At 36.3% G+C, this 16,021-nt stretch overlaps 1 protein-coding gene across 6 annotated transcripts in view; it reads left to right on the top strand.

Annotated features, from left to right (window-relative positions):
* The window catches only part of LOC133516310 (dorsal-ventral patterning tolloid-like protein 1), a 134,532-nt gene that overhangs the window by 66,367 nt on the left and 52,144 nt on the right, over nt 1-16,021 (top strand). For 2 of the 6 annotated variants that reach the window (XM_061849181.1, XM_061849180.1), the window contains exon 2: nt 1,473-1,798. The exons of 2 other annotated variants lie outside the window; for them this stretch is intronic. The gene's annotated coding sequence lies outside the window, so the exon portion shown is untranslated. Of the gene's footprint in view, nt 1-1,453; nt 1,799-16,021 lie in introns of all 6 variants that reach the window. 2 more of the 6 variants (XM_061849183.1, XM_061849182.1) reach the window with 2 other exon arrangements.

Genomic DNA, 16,021 nt, shown 5'->3' with positions numbered 1-16,021 from the left:
TTTTACTGAGCATCCATGTACTACAAACATCACGAGACATAACATTGCTTTACATTGCGGGCCGAATTATTTTTTATGGTTAATATTTTCATTGTATTTCTAAGTAAAATTTATCTCAATATACGTCTTAGCTCCTATGCTTACCACCGTTTAAATATTCACCCGTATTTAATTTACACACTTTGTATACGTTAGCATGAACATAATAAAATAAACTATCGGATTCTTGTTATGAGGAGTTAGCTAAGCCAGAAAATAATGTACATCATTGAAACAAACAATTCTTGATAACTTTATTACAACATTGTATGAACTTCCTACGCTCCACATCGATTTTATCTTTATTTAGGTACTGCCAAAGCTTTATTATATAACTAGCATTGTCACTGGCCATTTGTCACCCGCACCCGGCTGTTTATTGATTTCATCGACCCCTAGAAAAAAACGCGTTTTGCGTTGTCTACGGCATCTCAGCGCATTACCATAAAGCCTCGCTGTTTCAGATTGAACTCTCTCGACCGTGAATGAGAAAATGAGGATTGGCTGATGATTACTTGTTCTCGTTTTATGAATAATTTTAATTAAGCTTCTCTGTAGCGCTAAGTTCTTTGCAATGATTTTTTTTTCACTCGATGGCAGATAAACTTTAACAAAAACAACCAAGTAACAAAAGATAATTTAAAACGATAGTAAAATAATTTATGAGTAAAGCCTGACCAGTAAATATTATCACGCGCCATGTTGCGGAATTTCATTGGAAACAATTTTATCATACTAAACTGAACTGTCACCATATAAATGGGAATAACAGCGCCCTCTTGACAATGATTGACTATGGTGCGGCATTACTAGGATACATTGTTTCATTGCGGAGTTTTGTTGATCATGGTCTTCACGATAATCATGACCAGTTCCAGCGTGCTTACAGTTACCCCTAGAAAAGAAATGCCTAACCAAACGTGACGTTGAGAGGAGTTATGTTGTAGCCTTCGTCAGCAGTTCCAGTTTTAGTACATAAATCTAATCAGACAGTACTTTGAACAGTACATGAAGGTTTTCTAGGCTCAAAAACGAGCGTATACCATCTTAATGTCCTGTGGAGGCTATTCTTCGAGTCTCAATCCGTCTAATTGGAATCACGGCGCACAACATCCGTCGAGGAAAAACCAGCCGAAATTGAAGTACGCAGAGCGCATTTTAATTTCTGAATAGTCATTGTAATAGCTTTTCGGTCTCATTTTTGATGCAGCTTATTTATGATTTATGATAGGTATAATACTCATAGATGTTAATGAGGTATCCAAATGAAAACTTCTGCATAACTTTTCTGATAGTTGGTATCGGTTGGATAATTAATGATTTCTGTATGTCTTGACAGATAATCCCGATACTATCTGTCAAGAATGTACTTAACGTATTTACCGTCCATTAATGAGTATGCCGGGTAAAAAAGTTTTTAATTATCGGTAAAGTGGTGCGTGGTAGGAAACGTGACAAAAGAGGATAAAACGGAAGTTAAGTATTTAAAATTGAAAGACATAAAAAACAGTGAAAAGCGTTAAGTTTTCGAAATAAAAGTGGTCAGTCGGTATCATTAGCGCGCCAGTTGTCGGGGCGACGCTTGCAGCGGCGCGGGCGTGCGCCGCGCGGGGCGCCACCAAGCTGGGCGAGCACGCGGCCATGCTCGCAGTCGCCATCTGCTGCATCCTGGTGCTGCTGCTGGTCTTCATCATCCTCATCATCGTGGTCGGACAGAACATCGAGGCGAAGGGAGGCTCCTAGCGGAGGCGGACGAGAGGTAAATTGATCGTTTATTGCTTTTAGTAATATCTTACTACAGTAGGTACCTACTGAGGGCCGTCAAAGATTATACCTACGTGAGATCTACACTTGTGCTTTCGGCACATTTGAAGGGATTATATTTTTAGAAAATGAGTATTTATTAGTATAATACTGTTACAGTGATGTCTGGGGCTGCAAAACTAAAATGATAGACGCGACGAAGAAAGTTAATTAAATACCTTTTACGCCCTACTCAAATTTTGTTAAAGGGAAGTACGAGATAAAACGCTCTTGAATGTTGTTCCTAATGGAAAATGAAAAAGTTTTTCTTTTCTCACCTTTTAATTTTGCACTGGATTCTTTTATTCGCGGAAAAATCTATTGTTTTGAGTCAGACCCCAGGCTGCGAAGTAAACCGGAGATTGGTGGCGGGGACCGCGCGGAGAGAGTTGCTTCAAGTCTAGTCTAATTAATTTACCTAGGCTGTTACGATCCTCGACGCGCTAGCCTTCTTATTATTACCCTACACTACCTATATTAGCGATTTGTTGAATTTACTGAGAATAATTTTTCAATGAGAGGACGTACCATTTGAAATAGGTAGTTTTATTTAATGGTTACAACAATGATAATTCTTTATATTTCGTGTTTGAAAGCTGTGGTAGCTACATTGTTTACCTTGTATATACTGAACCACCATGCATAGAGGCCGATTTTTGATTTTTGGGGTGCTCAATTTCATGTAACTCGTCGTGGTCAATAGCACTATATTTCCAATTTCTATTGCTCGTATTTAAAAAATAGGATTTCACCGTTTCGACAGGTTTCGAAGTGATGAAAAGCGAGCGCTCGAAATTAAAAATCGGCCCCTAGGTAACAGCCGCAGTCCCGCATAACAGCAATGAAATCCAAATTAAATTTAGCTTTCCAATAGCTATTCGACTGTGTCCCCTAGCGTATCAAATAAATATATATCGGAGTTCAATAGAAATGGCTAATAATGTAAACATCACAGATTTTGTTAGCATTCGACGTAACATTATAACCCAATATTTTTGCGAAGGTTGTTTTCACTAAAATATTAATTATTAACATATATTTTAATAAATAATTGATATAAATAAAAAATCCAGTTGATGAGATCATGATTGTCCTTAAAAACTGCGAGATTTCGAAATATTTAAACGTAATAAAATGTATTGGGTTGTTTACATTATTGTTAATTTCTAATGAATTCTACTTTAAATATATTTACAAAATATTAATTTTTTTCCTATTATAATTCATTTAGCAGTTATTAAAGTTAATTTAATGTTATTCTAGTCATTTTAGTTTCTTTTATAGCAAAAACACACCCCAATTAACCTTTTTCGACATTTTTACTACTGAAATATAAATTAGGATAACAGAGAAAAATTTAGTAAGTATTTTGTTCCCTTTTGACAGGATGCTGGGTCGTTGGTAAATTCGTAAGCCTGGCCGAATATGCGGGTTTAAAAAGCTTTGTGGACAAAAATGCTTTATGCCGTGGTCGGTGTATACCGCGTCATACTCGGCGACACGCCGATCAATCTCTGCCACCCTCCTATATTAACTAAGTAAAGTTTATATACCGTTGATGCGGCTTTTTTACCTTGCCTAAACATGAGAGGACTAGGTAAGGTACATAATCTTTTTCATTAAGAAAAGATTCACATATTTTACATATTTCCTATTAATCTGTGTTGTTTATGAAGAGTGCATTAACGAGGGATGTAGGTGATATACCAGGTGATACTTAAATTATGTGTTTATTACCAGAAAATAAATAACTTCCTTTGTAAAAAATCCTTTGTAATAAAGTAATCTACAATCTGAATAGTAGTAGTAGATAAACGGTATGTTAATAATCTATTTCTTAAAAGATCCTTTCTATACAAGGAAACGCGATATTCTACATATAGACTACCATATGATTATGTATAAATGTAATGTGTACTATTCGCCAACAAACTGTTCACAGTTTGACGAAAAAAATATGTATACCTACCACTTAAGTTTTCTCTTGAAATAAATAAATAATGAATAAATAAAAAAATGTCCAAGTATCTACTTGGTACACATAAAGGAGGAATCCGAACCCTCAGATTGTGAAATAATCTTGTAATATTGTTTTCCTAACAAAGAATAAGAAAAGACGATGATTGCACAGGCAGAAATAATTTGGGATTATATTCTATCTGCTGATACTTATTTCAATGTAATCTTTCATCGCAATTGAGAGTTGAAAATTTTTGAATAAAATTTATAAAACTCGTTATGTGAATATGATCGCGGTGGCGTGAAGAATTACTTTGAATAAATTGCTCATAATATTAATCATCAATCATCAATAAATCCTTCCTTCCTTGACTTCCCCGACGATTTCAAACCGACCAGTGTCGTGCAATCTTGACGAGGTCGTCGGATCGCCCTGTTGTGGAGGACTTCAAAGTTAATTAATAAGAAAGTTAGAAGTCATCTAATTTACGCGTGACTCTTTTACCTAACATTTAACTGGCCACTTCAGTTGATAAATCAAATGATAAGTTGACAATGAAATTTAAGACAACCTTTTGTTGACATGACTGAAAGTGTTAAACATCTCGTGATTATCTTATAATGATAATTATTAGTTTCAATTATATTTTTTTGTTCGGTAAATGAAAACAAAAAAATGTAAAGTTAATGTTTTAATTTAAAGTAACATCTCTTAAAATATCAGTACCTAAGTAATTTGTTAGCATCCTACATCATATCCTTGATAATTAATGAACGATGTGTTAAGCTAGTAACAGTGAGAAAAACAATATAGACGGTAAATATACATAAATATATAAACAGTGTCTAAGGTATTAAAATCATCGTGAATTTTGAAAAGTTTAATGACAAGTCCTTAGCTCTTCAGAAGTGTCTTATTGTCTTTTTTTAAAGTAGAGTAACAGTGGCCTTTTGCGAACGATTATGAAAAAATCAAATAGCTTTCTTACACCGCTTATATACACGCTTATATTTTGTGATAGCAGAGGAGACAAAGAACTTCGCATAATCCAAACAAACAAGAGGCTCACTCAGGAGAGGGAGAATATCCTTAATAATGATAATGAGGGTGCTATTCGCTAGATCAGCGCCATCAGCGTCGTGCGCAGGTAATTAACACTTTTAAGCCGCTTGCCGGCTCCTGCCGGCTGGGCCAGCGTTCTTCATTCATCAACTTATAAGAGTGATTCTAGCTTTGCTATAAAACTTAAAGAGGCGCACTCGATGACCCCTGGCATGAAGTATGTAACGTGATCGCCTTGTCTCTTAGCAATTCAGTGTTTTTAATAGGGTAGTTTCGATTGTTGTTTAGCTATGTATGACACTAATATATATACATATATATATCAAAATGGACCTGTAAAACGAAGATTCAACGTAGTTTAACCTTGAGATACGATAACGATAAGTTTTGGTTCCGATAAGTTCTAATTTAGATATCATTTGCTCGATTCGGGCAACCAATGTCACTTTGACGTTAGAAATATTGTAGATAGATCTTATTGGAATCACAGCGGAATCGAAATAAACGTCAATTTTGACATGTCGTTCAGTTATCGATCTTTTAAAGATCTTTCAAAGATCTTAAAAACGTGTCTTAATCATTCTTCGAATCGGACCTATAGAGTACCTAACGAAGCTTCTTTAGTTCAGCTTACTTACTTTGCTATAATAATGTTTTCTTCCTTTACTTCATCTGGTATTAAAGATAAAGTGAATATTTTCTGATTAGTTGCTCTATATATTACACTAGCTTCCGCCCGCGACTTCGTCTCCGTGGGATGGTGATGATGATGATTGATAAAAACTATCCCATTTGTTTCTATACCAATATTCATCTAATACTATGAATATCGGTTCAGCGGTTTAAGCGTGAAGAGGTAACAGACAGACACACAAAGTTACTCTCGCATTTATAATATTTTTCCAGGGCCAGGGGTCATCGAGTGCGCCACTTCTGGCGGAATAGTAAAATTTGTATAAAATAATAGGTACATATTAACACAATAAGTGATACATGATTTTAACTACACATTGAAGTACATACACAAAACACCTATGTAATGCTCAAGTAAATACTTTGATTAACTTAAAAGTTTAAGGTAGTTTCAACTTAGTCTTAAAAAGATCTTATCCGTAAGAATTCCTGCTATTTTAACATTCACTGAAGTTCCAGTAATACGAACTTTAGTCAACGCGCCTTCGTACAGTGGGTGTGGAAGTTTGAATCATTCTTCATTTTCGTGTGGTTAATTGAAAGGAAATAGAACGTTTCCGCATGTACACACGCACTTCGTGTACCAATTTGGCTTCATCAAATATGAAGAGCTTGAATGTAGGCTAAAATATCTCGTGAGTCAAAGAAGTAAATGTCGGTTTATTGGGTGGTCGAAACACCTCGATTAATGCTTTTATTTATACAGTGTCAATTATAATATAAATAAACTCGATATGCCGAATATTTAATTAATGATTAATTTGGGAAAATGTTTTTAACGTAAAAAGTAATTTCCTATCTCCTAATGGAGAATAATTTCTACATACTATTAATTCATTTGGAGCTCATGGTTTATGTATGATTTATGTATTCATGCAAAATTTCCAGAACTTACGACCGACGACCGAGACGGACATGGCGAAACTATAAAGGTTTCTAATAGTTGACTACGGAACTCTAAAAAACAAGTTGCAGGGACTAATATAAAATGGCGTAAGTAGTACACAGGAAATCGAATTAAATGTGGTTGTATTAAGCGGGATCCGTGCCTGGTATACATTTTGGTTGTAGATATATTAAAAATCTTACCATCAGAAAGGTTGACTTGAAAGCAAAAAGAGAGAGTAACTATGTAGGTACTTAAGTATACTTACAGGTTGCATGTATGAATGACACTTTCATTTTCAAAATGATTAAAGTGAGCTTTTTTATGGATTGTAAAATACTATAAAACGGCATATTATCGCTTTGCAATTCGTATATAAAAATCAAAGTACCTATCGGATCTTCAAAGAGTTTGTTGCTTCAAGGCACAAACAAACTCGGTAATACATACGATATATAACATTAGAAACAGATCTAATCGAAATATGTAGGTACTTGAATGCCCGGTTGAATAAACACAAACCATGTTGTCTGTCTGTCTTATTGGATTTGGGAGTCCCTCATCCGTTATTTTGACATTTATTTCTCTAATAAAGATACCACATTCGTTTTGGCTGAAATAAGCACGTCTTACCAAAAAAATAAGCATGAGGATAAGTATGTAGGTACCTCTTCTTTAATATTCTTGTTATGTTATTTCTGATGAGAAATGTATACCTAATATTTAATTAATATTATATTTTCTGCTCAGTGAAAGCGTACGACGATCTCGGTATAATTATGTAGGCTATCAAAAATATTGTCTAAAGTAAAGGATAAAACATGTAATAACTGCATACACCGCGTAATTGTTAACTTCTCTAATACTCGTATACCTACTCTCGATTTGCATACCCTTCCTAACTGTTTGGGTACTTTAGGCTTGCGTATGATCTTAACATATTGGAGCGTCTGCTGTTTACCTCAAATATGTACCTATAAAGGGCTTGAGGCCAATTAGCAGGATCGAGATTGGTATGGAGATTGCTGCCTTCGGCGTAATTAGAAAGTTCGGTATTTGGGGCAGAGGAACTTGTGTAGGTAAGGATAAGCATTCCCGTTGTCTATACCTAAATATCATTCATTGGTTTTCTGTACTCGCGAAGGAAAATAAACAGTAAATAGAGAACCATTAGAGGACAAGTACTCTACACACTTAAGTAATAAGTGTATTTAATATTTTAAAAATCTGTTTATTATTTTTTGCATTTACATGTACTGCATAATTTTATTTTTTTACATCCTCGTATACAAACTTCTAGAAATTACTTTAAGTACCAATTATTTAGTGATCAGTACCCCTAGTGTAAATATTTTCGACAGCGAAACGTTACGTACGCGTTTGCGTTAAGTGTCATATTGTATGAGATTTTTGACTTTCCAAAACGTCCCGCTTGGCGCGCTGTTCAAAAACCCATACAAAATGAGACTTAACGCAAACGCGTACGTCACGTTTCGCTATCGACTAAAATTACACTAGGGGTACAGATAGTGTAAAGAAACATTGGTAGAGTAAGACCAAGCTAACTACGACTTTTTACGCGTTATAATTTTATAGAAGTATTATGCTCGCTAATGGCATGGTCTGAGTCGTTGGGCCGGTGCCGCATAGGCTTTCTTGTTGCAGGATTGCTTCACGTTCACGTCCGCCGGAATCTGTCGCCTCTAGCTCTTGACCCATCTTTTGTTACACGGGGCATAGGAATGTCTACTTTCATATTGAATAATATAATCGGTGTGATTATTCCTGAAGACGAAGATTGGACGAAGGTAGGTTAGTAGATACGGTTTACGTAGTTTTTTTTAAATTTCGACTTGTTTTAATGCCCGCCTGGGACATGGCGGTGCTGTGGCCTAAAAAGCGTTGACGTAAGCGTATCCCAGTAACTATCAAAATACGCATACTTGCCTATGATCAATTTTATAACCTTGCAATGTTACGAGCTATCCAAAAAGTTATGTAGAATGCCGGTCCATCTGATGAAGATGCCAAGATACGTTGAAAATATAAACAGATTGTGATGAGAAGCAATTAAGACAGGTTGGACTGTTTTATTTGCAGAAGTCGTGAGATAGATGAAAATCAGAGTACCTACGTACGTATGTAGATACCCTATTTCACTGTCAGTGGGCTCTTGAGCGTTGTCAATGCCCGCGTATCGGCGAACCTTACCCTGAAATATTCATAAGATGAATAAGCCGTGCTCCTCAAAGGGCTTTGGGATACAATCCTTGCATCGACTCAATAAAAGAGATTTCGCACTTCCCATCTCTTACTTTTATACTCGTTACTTCGCTCTGGAATCTACTTAAAAAACGTTAATGATAATTCACTGGCGCAAACTGAAATAGACGTATACGAAAGACGCAATGATGGGTCAGGACTGGAGGCCTTGGTCACTTTTTAGGGTTCCGTAGTCAACTAGGACCCCTTATGGTTTCGCCATGTCCATGATACCTCCCATACAAAGTCTATTTTTTTTCTAGCGTGTAGCAGACGGATAACTGACGATAATAACATTAAGATTAAGACGACAGTCAAGTGGATGACCGCCGCCGCTCCTCCATACAAATGTAGTCCCCATTTTTAGGGTTCCGTAGCCAAATGGCAAAAAACGGAACCCTTATAGATTCGTCATGTCCGTCTGTCTGTCCGATTATGTCACAGCCTCTTTTTTCCGAAACTATAAGAGCTATACTGTTCAAACTTGGTAAGTAGATGTATTCTATGGATCGCATTAAGATTTTTACACAAAAATAGAAATAAAACAATAAATTTTGGGGGTTCCCCATACTTAGAACTGAAACTCAAAAAATCTTTTTTCATCAAACCCATACGTGTGGGGTATCTATGGATAGGTCTTTAAAAATAATATTGAGGTTTCTAATATCATTTTTTTCTAAACTGAATAGTTTGCGCGAGAGACACTTCCAAAGTGAAAAAATGTGTCCCCCCCCCCTGTAACTTGTAAGCAGCGGTGTGGGGAGCATGCGTCAAAAACGGTACGCATACGACGCGTCACTGCGATTCCGTATCGTGACCGTTTTTAGGGTTCCGTAGCCAAATGGCAAAAAACGGAACCCTTATAGATTCGTCATGTCCGTCTGTCTGTCCGATTATGTCACCGCCACTTTTTTCCGAAACTATAAGAGCTATACTGTTCAAACTTGGTAAGTAGATGTATTCTATGAACCGCATTAGGATTTTTACACAAAAATAGAAAAAAAAAAAAACAATAAATTTTGGGGGTTCCCCATACTTAGAACTGAAACTCCAAAAATCTTTTTCATCAAACCCATACGTGTGAGGTATATATGGATAGGTCTTTAAAAATGATATTGAGGTTTCTAATATCATTTTCTTCTAAACTGAATAGTTTGCGCGAGAGACACTTCCAAAGTGGTAAAATGTGTGTCCCGTCCCCCCCCGTAACTTCTAAAATAACAGAATGAAAAATGTAAAAAAAAATATATGATATACATTGCCATGCAAACTTCCACCGAAAATTGGTTTGAACGAGATCTAGTAAGTAGTTTTTTTTAATACGTCATAAATGGTACGGAACCCTTCATGGGCGAGTCCGACTCGCACTTGGCCGCTTTTTTAGCTGCGGTCTGGTCGCACCTTAATGCAGAACGTACTTACATATCTAAGGCTATTTTCGTAATAATACCATTTTTGACATAAAGTCACATGTTGCATTATTTTACGAATATATATTTAGTAGCTAATGTGCATATAGATAACAATACGTAATGTAAGTTACATACATCTTTTGATGGATTACGACTTGGTATGGAAAATGGGACGTTGGAGACCGTCGCTTTGTAACCTCTCTCTTTATAGTATCCGAATGACCCCCTAATTCATTCTATACACTCTGTTATACGACCGTGTTTTTTTCGATTTGGAGGCTCTTTGTATACTTTTTGAAGGTTTTTTTATGAAATGCTGATGAAAATGGATTATTTATGCTTTACTTTACTTCTCAAGTAGGCTAAGTAGGTATAAGTAGGTACACCTAACGATGGTTAGCTTTGATACCTGAAGTTATAATGAGTATGAATTGCGTTGAACAGAGTTCCATCAGGACCTAAATATCCGAATGACAGAGTAGGATGTAACGGATATCGGATGTAGGATCCTACATTTAATATCTGTCATCCGGTAATGTCGGTCCGACAGCTAACGGGGGTCCGACATAGCTGAAATTACCGGAAGTGCCTCTCCGATATCGGATGCCGGATTGTGCCTATGAGAAAAACAGCTACTAGAGAGTATGACACTATGTAATAAGTCCGCCTTTTTGCATTAAGATGTTTTTTTATTAATAAAGATTCCCCGAATAGTAGCATTCCAAGAAAGTTGTCCCGGAATTTTGTAACGGTCATGGGAGCCTGGGATCCACTTGATAACTAATCCCAAGAATTGGCGTAGGTAGGCGTAGTTTTTACCTTCCAACCCAGAGAGTAAACTAGGCTTTATTGGGATTAGTCCGGTTTCCTCACGATGTTTTCCTTCACCGAAAAGCGACTGGTAAATATGAAATGGCATTTTGTACATAAGTTCCAAAAAACTCATTGGTACGAGTCGAGGTTTGAAACCCGCGACCTCCGGATTGCAAGTCACACGCTCTTACCGCTATCGCTAGGCCACCAGCACTTCAATAAGATTCCTTATATGAATAAATAAATACAGAAAAAAACACATTTTATTCATTTTACTTCTATCCGATGTCCGATATCGCATCAGACAATGTGAAAACGCTCGGACACTGACTTACACATTAGCTACCAATTCTCTTTGCGATATGCTGGCATGCCTAAAAGTTAAAGCGAGAACAGTGACAATTAAGATTTAAATGATTGATGTCAATAATAATATGACGTAAGTCAAACATAAAAAAATAGGCGGTTGAACTCGTATAATATTTCAAACCTTCGCGTCATTAACACATTTTAAAACATATTTAAAACGTAGTTCGGAGTTATTTATCTATTAAATACTAGAAACATGTCGTCGTACCTTAGCGCAAAACAGAGTTCAAATATATGAAAAATCTATTTATTCGTGGCGCTAATTACGTACACAACCTGTTTTCATTTTAACACAACCGGTCGCACGAAATAGTTTTCAATCTAAATGCAAACAGAGAAATTTTATACGAAATTAAACCTGAAAGTCATTTGAAATGCGGCTAATGGGTTCAAAAATCTGCATTCAACAGAATAGCGGCCGTGTTTTAACCATTGAGGTATAGTACTAGAGTCGGCATCTCCAACAAAATGATTCCGCACCTCATTGAAGTGCCGGCACCCATGAAAAAAATAAAAAAATAAAATATGCCTTTATGCGTTATGAAAATGTATTCTAATAATATCAAGAAACATAATAATAGCAATATAATAACAATCCACTGCGAAAAATCTTTTGTTTTAGGCTCAAGTAGATTATTTTGAGACGTCACTTTAAACACTGGCGGTGGCTCGCCATTTTCTTTGGCGCATAGATTACATTTCGCAGATGTAACACGGAGGTACTAATGATAATCTACCTTATTGTTTGCAGAATATATACACAATAATGATATATTAATAGTTATCTTGTAATTTTCTGAAGTGTTTTTATTATATTTAAAGAATATATTGTGTTATAAGCGCGATTTGATCAAAATTGCTACGAATACGAGAGTCAAATACCTACAAAGGGTTTTATGTCAATTTTAATAAAGCCAGTATCACAAAAGTAAAAAAAAAATTACATAATAGAAATAAATACATTTTATTTAAATTCTTCACAGTACGTATTTAGGCAGAAAGTGAACAGTTGTCATAACAGTTTCGCCTCTGACTAGCTATTATTCTTAAGCTTAGTGACAGACGTCAAACGCCGAAAATGGCGGACATAAGTTGTTCTCAATAGCATGTCTAGTACGTAGTACATTTGTCAGTGGTTTTAACATTAATGCGTAAAAGATGTCACAGTAACACGATACCGATCTGTCAGTGTTAAAAAATACATTTATTTAACCAAAACCGTCACTTTTGACACTGATAGATCGGTATCGTATCGCCGTGACATCTTATAAGCATTGTTCGAATACGGCCGTAATTTAGGTTAACTTGATAGACTATAGCAAAGTTTACAATAAATAAATTACTTACTTTTTTTTTATACTACCTCGGTGGCAAACAAGCATACGGTCTGCCTGATGGTCAGCAGTATCCGTAGCCTATGTACGCCTGCAACTCCAGAGGAGTTACATGCGCGTTGCCGACCCTAACCCCCTCCCACCCTCGTTGAGCTCTGGCAACCTTACTCACCGGCAGGAACACAACACTATGAGTAGGGTCTAGTGTTATTTGGCTGCGATTTTCTGTAAGGTGGAGGTACTTCCCCAGTTGGGCTCTGCTCTAGATCTGGAATGACATCCGCTGTGCTGTGCCCTACCACACAGAGCGAGATGACATTCACAATGCCCATACCTCTCTTGTGGACGTAGTTTAAGGACATACCCGGGTCCATTTAAGGACATACCCGGGTCCACTTACTTTTGATTCGTTCCATTGATTGTTATTTGGAGAGGGCGATGATTTCTGTAGGGGGGTAGCGCTTCGCGCGGTGGCCTACGGGCACGTTTTCACAATTACCAAACCAATCGGCTCGTTTTGCGTAAACACAGCTCCCAGTCAATTTACCAGTTTTCATATCTTAATAGTTTGTTTGGACAGTAGAATTCACGGAGCACTCTAACGGCTCGATTCGAAGAATGATTAAGACACGTTTAAGATCTTGGAAAGATCTTTAAAAGGTCGATAACTAAACGACATGTCAAAATTAACGTTTATTTCGATTCCACTGTGATGAAGATCTATCTAAAATAATAAATAAATAAATAAGTATTATAAGACATTATTACAGAAATTGACTAAGTCCCACAGTAAGCTCAATAAGGCTTGTGTTGAGGGTACTTAGATAACGATATATATAATATATAAATATTTATAAATACTTAAATACATAGAAAACACCCATGAATCAGGAACAAATATCCATGCTCATCACACGAATAAATGCCCTTACCAGGATTTGAACCCACACACGCAGGAACACCACACAGCAGGATGTCTACGATATTTCTAACGTTAACCCTTTACCAGGCCCCGAAGAACCAGCGTGTCTTAATACGTACTTTATATGCTGTTGCAACCGTTTTGAACGCCTTGTAAAAAATGTATTTATGAAAGTCGGAGATCTTCCTTTAAACCAGAAATAAAAATGTGGGTTACGGTTATCCCATCGCCTGTCTAAGTAATGAACTGTCATACTAGATTTTGTCTTATTATATTCTTGATCAGGCCAAGGGATATATTCCACCCACATCTTATATCGGTTATAATAGTCAAGGTTTAACTCTAAATCTCCTACGAAACATTATATCAATCACTACTTACTTACGTGAGTTTTTATGACATGACAAGACAATTTACCGGGCCATGGGAAAAATAGCTCCCACACAGTTAAACTCTAATAAGGCCATGGGATAATGTCAACCCACATCCTAATTCTGGTCATACACAATAATGCATGAATATTTAGCAATGTTTACGATTACATTAGCTTTCAACACTCAAAATCTACAAAATATCAAAAAATTGTTCGACCTATGTACTTCTGTTTCCTAGAAATTATGGAAAGTGTTCGAATTTCTCCGTAGTTTACTGAAATTAGCGTTCAAGTGAATTTAAACGGCTGCCGAAGATATATTACGCAATTTAGAAGCGTGTTCTGAATGAAGATCATAAAATAATATTTTCAGGGATTGACAAAATATTTTGTAGGTGGTTTGGAGTTAAAACCTGACTACGGTAACCGATATAAGATGTGGGTGGAATATATCCCTTGGCCTGGTAAAGGGTTAAAGTGACATTGGTTGTCCGAATCGAGCTGCTTCTGTCATTTATACGACATACAAACGATATCTAAATGAGAACTTATCTAAACCAAAACTTATCGTTATCGTAACTCATTCTTCGAATCGGGCCGTATTTCTTATAGCGCCAAAACAAAATGTGACTTTCCATCAGAGGAGAGACCTTATGCTTCATGTGCAATAAGAACTTTTAATCAGAATTTCTGTTGGAATTTCTGATGGAACGGACCTTGTTGCACTTGAAGCATAAGGACCCGTCTGTGATGGAAGGCCACAAATGGTAACCGGTTATTCAAAACCGTTTTGAGTTAACTGTAAAGTCTAATGATGCACTTATATAATCCATACGATAAATCTTTTTCAGAGATTTTTTCTATTTTATCAATACATCGCATCGAATTCCTCATTTGTTTTTTTTTCTACATTTATCATACCTAAATGAGTTTTTAATATGTACAGTCGAGTTCATAAATATGTATACATTTCTTCACCTTAATCCATTTTAATAAGGTGAAAAAATGTATACATATTTGTGAACTCGACTGTACTACTTAATATATAGAGGAAATAATGCTAATCCTAATAATAACATATTTAAGAAATGCTCGTATGGATGTAGACGGCCAAGCCACATATTATGACTAAGGTGTAGAGTTTGTGAAGTTAGGGCTTATAGAGATTCGAACCTTTTCACAGTGCGAGCCATAATTATTATGGTCTCGTCTTGGCAACATTTTACATGAAAATATTTTTGGTGTGATTTAAATTACTAATAAAGTCAGGACCTAACAGTGCTGTAGTTTTTTAGTAAAGTACTACCACAAAAGTACTCATTGGTTATGAGATAGTGTTAGGGCTCGCTTGGCTCGCACTCTCTTTTTTCTACTGTCTACAATCTCTTTTTTCTAATACCGTATTCATTCAAATTCTTAAAAAAAAAGTTTGGTAGGCAGGATAAAGTGTTATTTTTTTATTAAAGATGGGTCTGGGTCGTAAATGGTCCTACTACCCGCTATACTCTCGCACACATGCGGGTATGGAACACATTAAGTTACTCTCTGGCAGAACATTTGACACCTGCCAAATAGTATGAACATTTCGTCTCATAAAATTTCACATTTTTATAATCTCCTGCGTTTTGGCGCTTAAATTCCCTCCACAAGCACTTTGCTATAGCCAATAAGGTTAGTTCCCTAAACATGATCATCACGAATGTGATTTGTTTAATATAATATAAAGTTTATTAATTACAATATTTTCAGGAGTCTTTGAGGTAGCCTTATCCATGTACCAAGTGAACCAGACGTGTGATCTGTGCTTATCGCTTTGCCTATTGCCACAATGGAGTCCCTTGGCGGCGGAGAGCCCTCGAAAGCGAGTGCTAAACAACACGGTGTTGTCACCGTCATCTTGCGCTACTCCTGATTTTTCGCTGCGTCGTTATTTTCCACTGACCCAGTTCCGGGTGATCTAAATTTTTGTTTATAGATTACAATTATTTGTCTGTTGATCTGTGCTGCTTAAAGATTAACGATTTTAATAATGTAGACATTATCTTATGTCCAGAATCAGAAAGAGTAAATTGACGTTTGTGGGCATGTATTCT

Source organism: Cydia pomonella, chromosome 3 (assembly GCF_033807575.1).
Source record: "Cydia pomonella isolate Wapato2018A chromosome 3, ilCydPomo1, whole genome shotgun sequence".
Taxonomy (NCBI): domain Eukaryota; kingdom Metazoa; phylum Arthropoda; class Insecta; order Lepidoptera; family Tortricidae; genus Cydia; species Cydia pomonella.
This window is presented reverse-complemented; position numbering and strand designations above follow the sequence as displayed.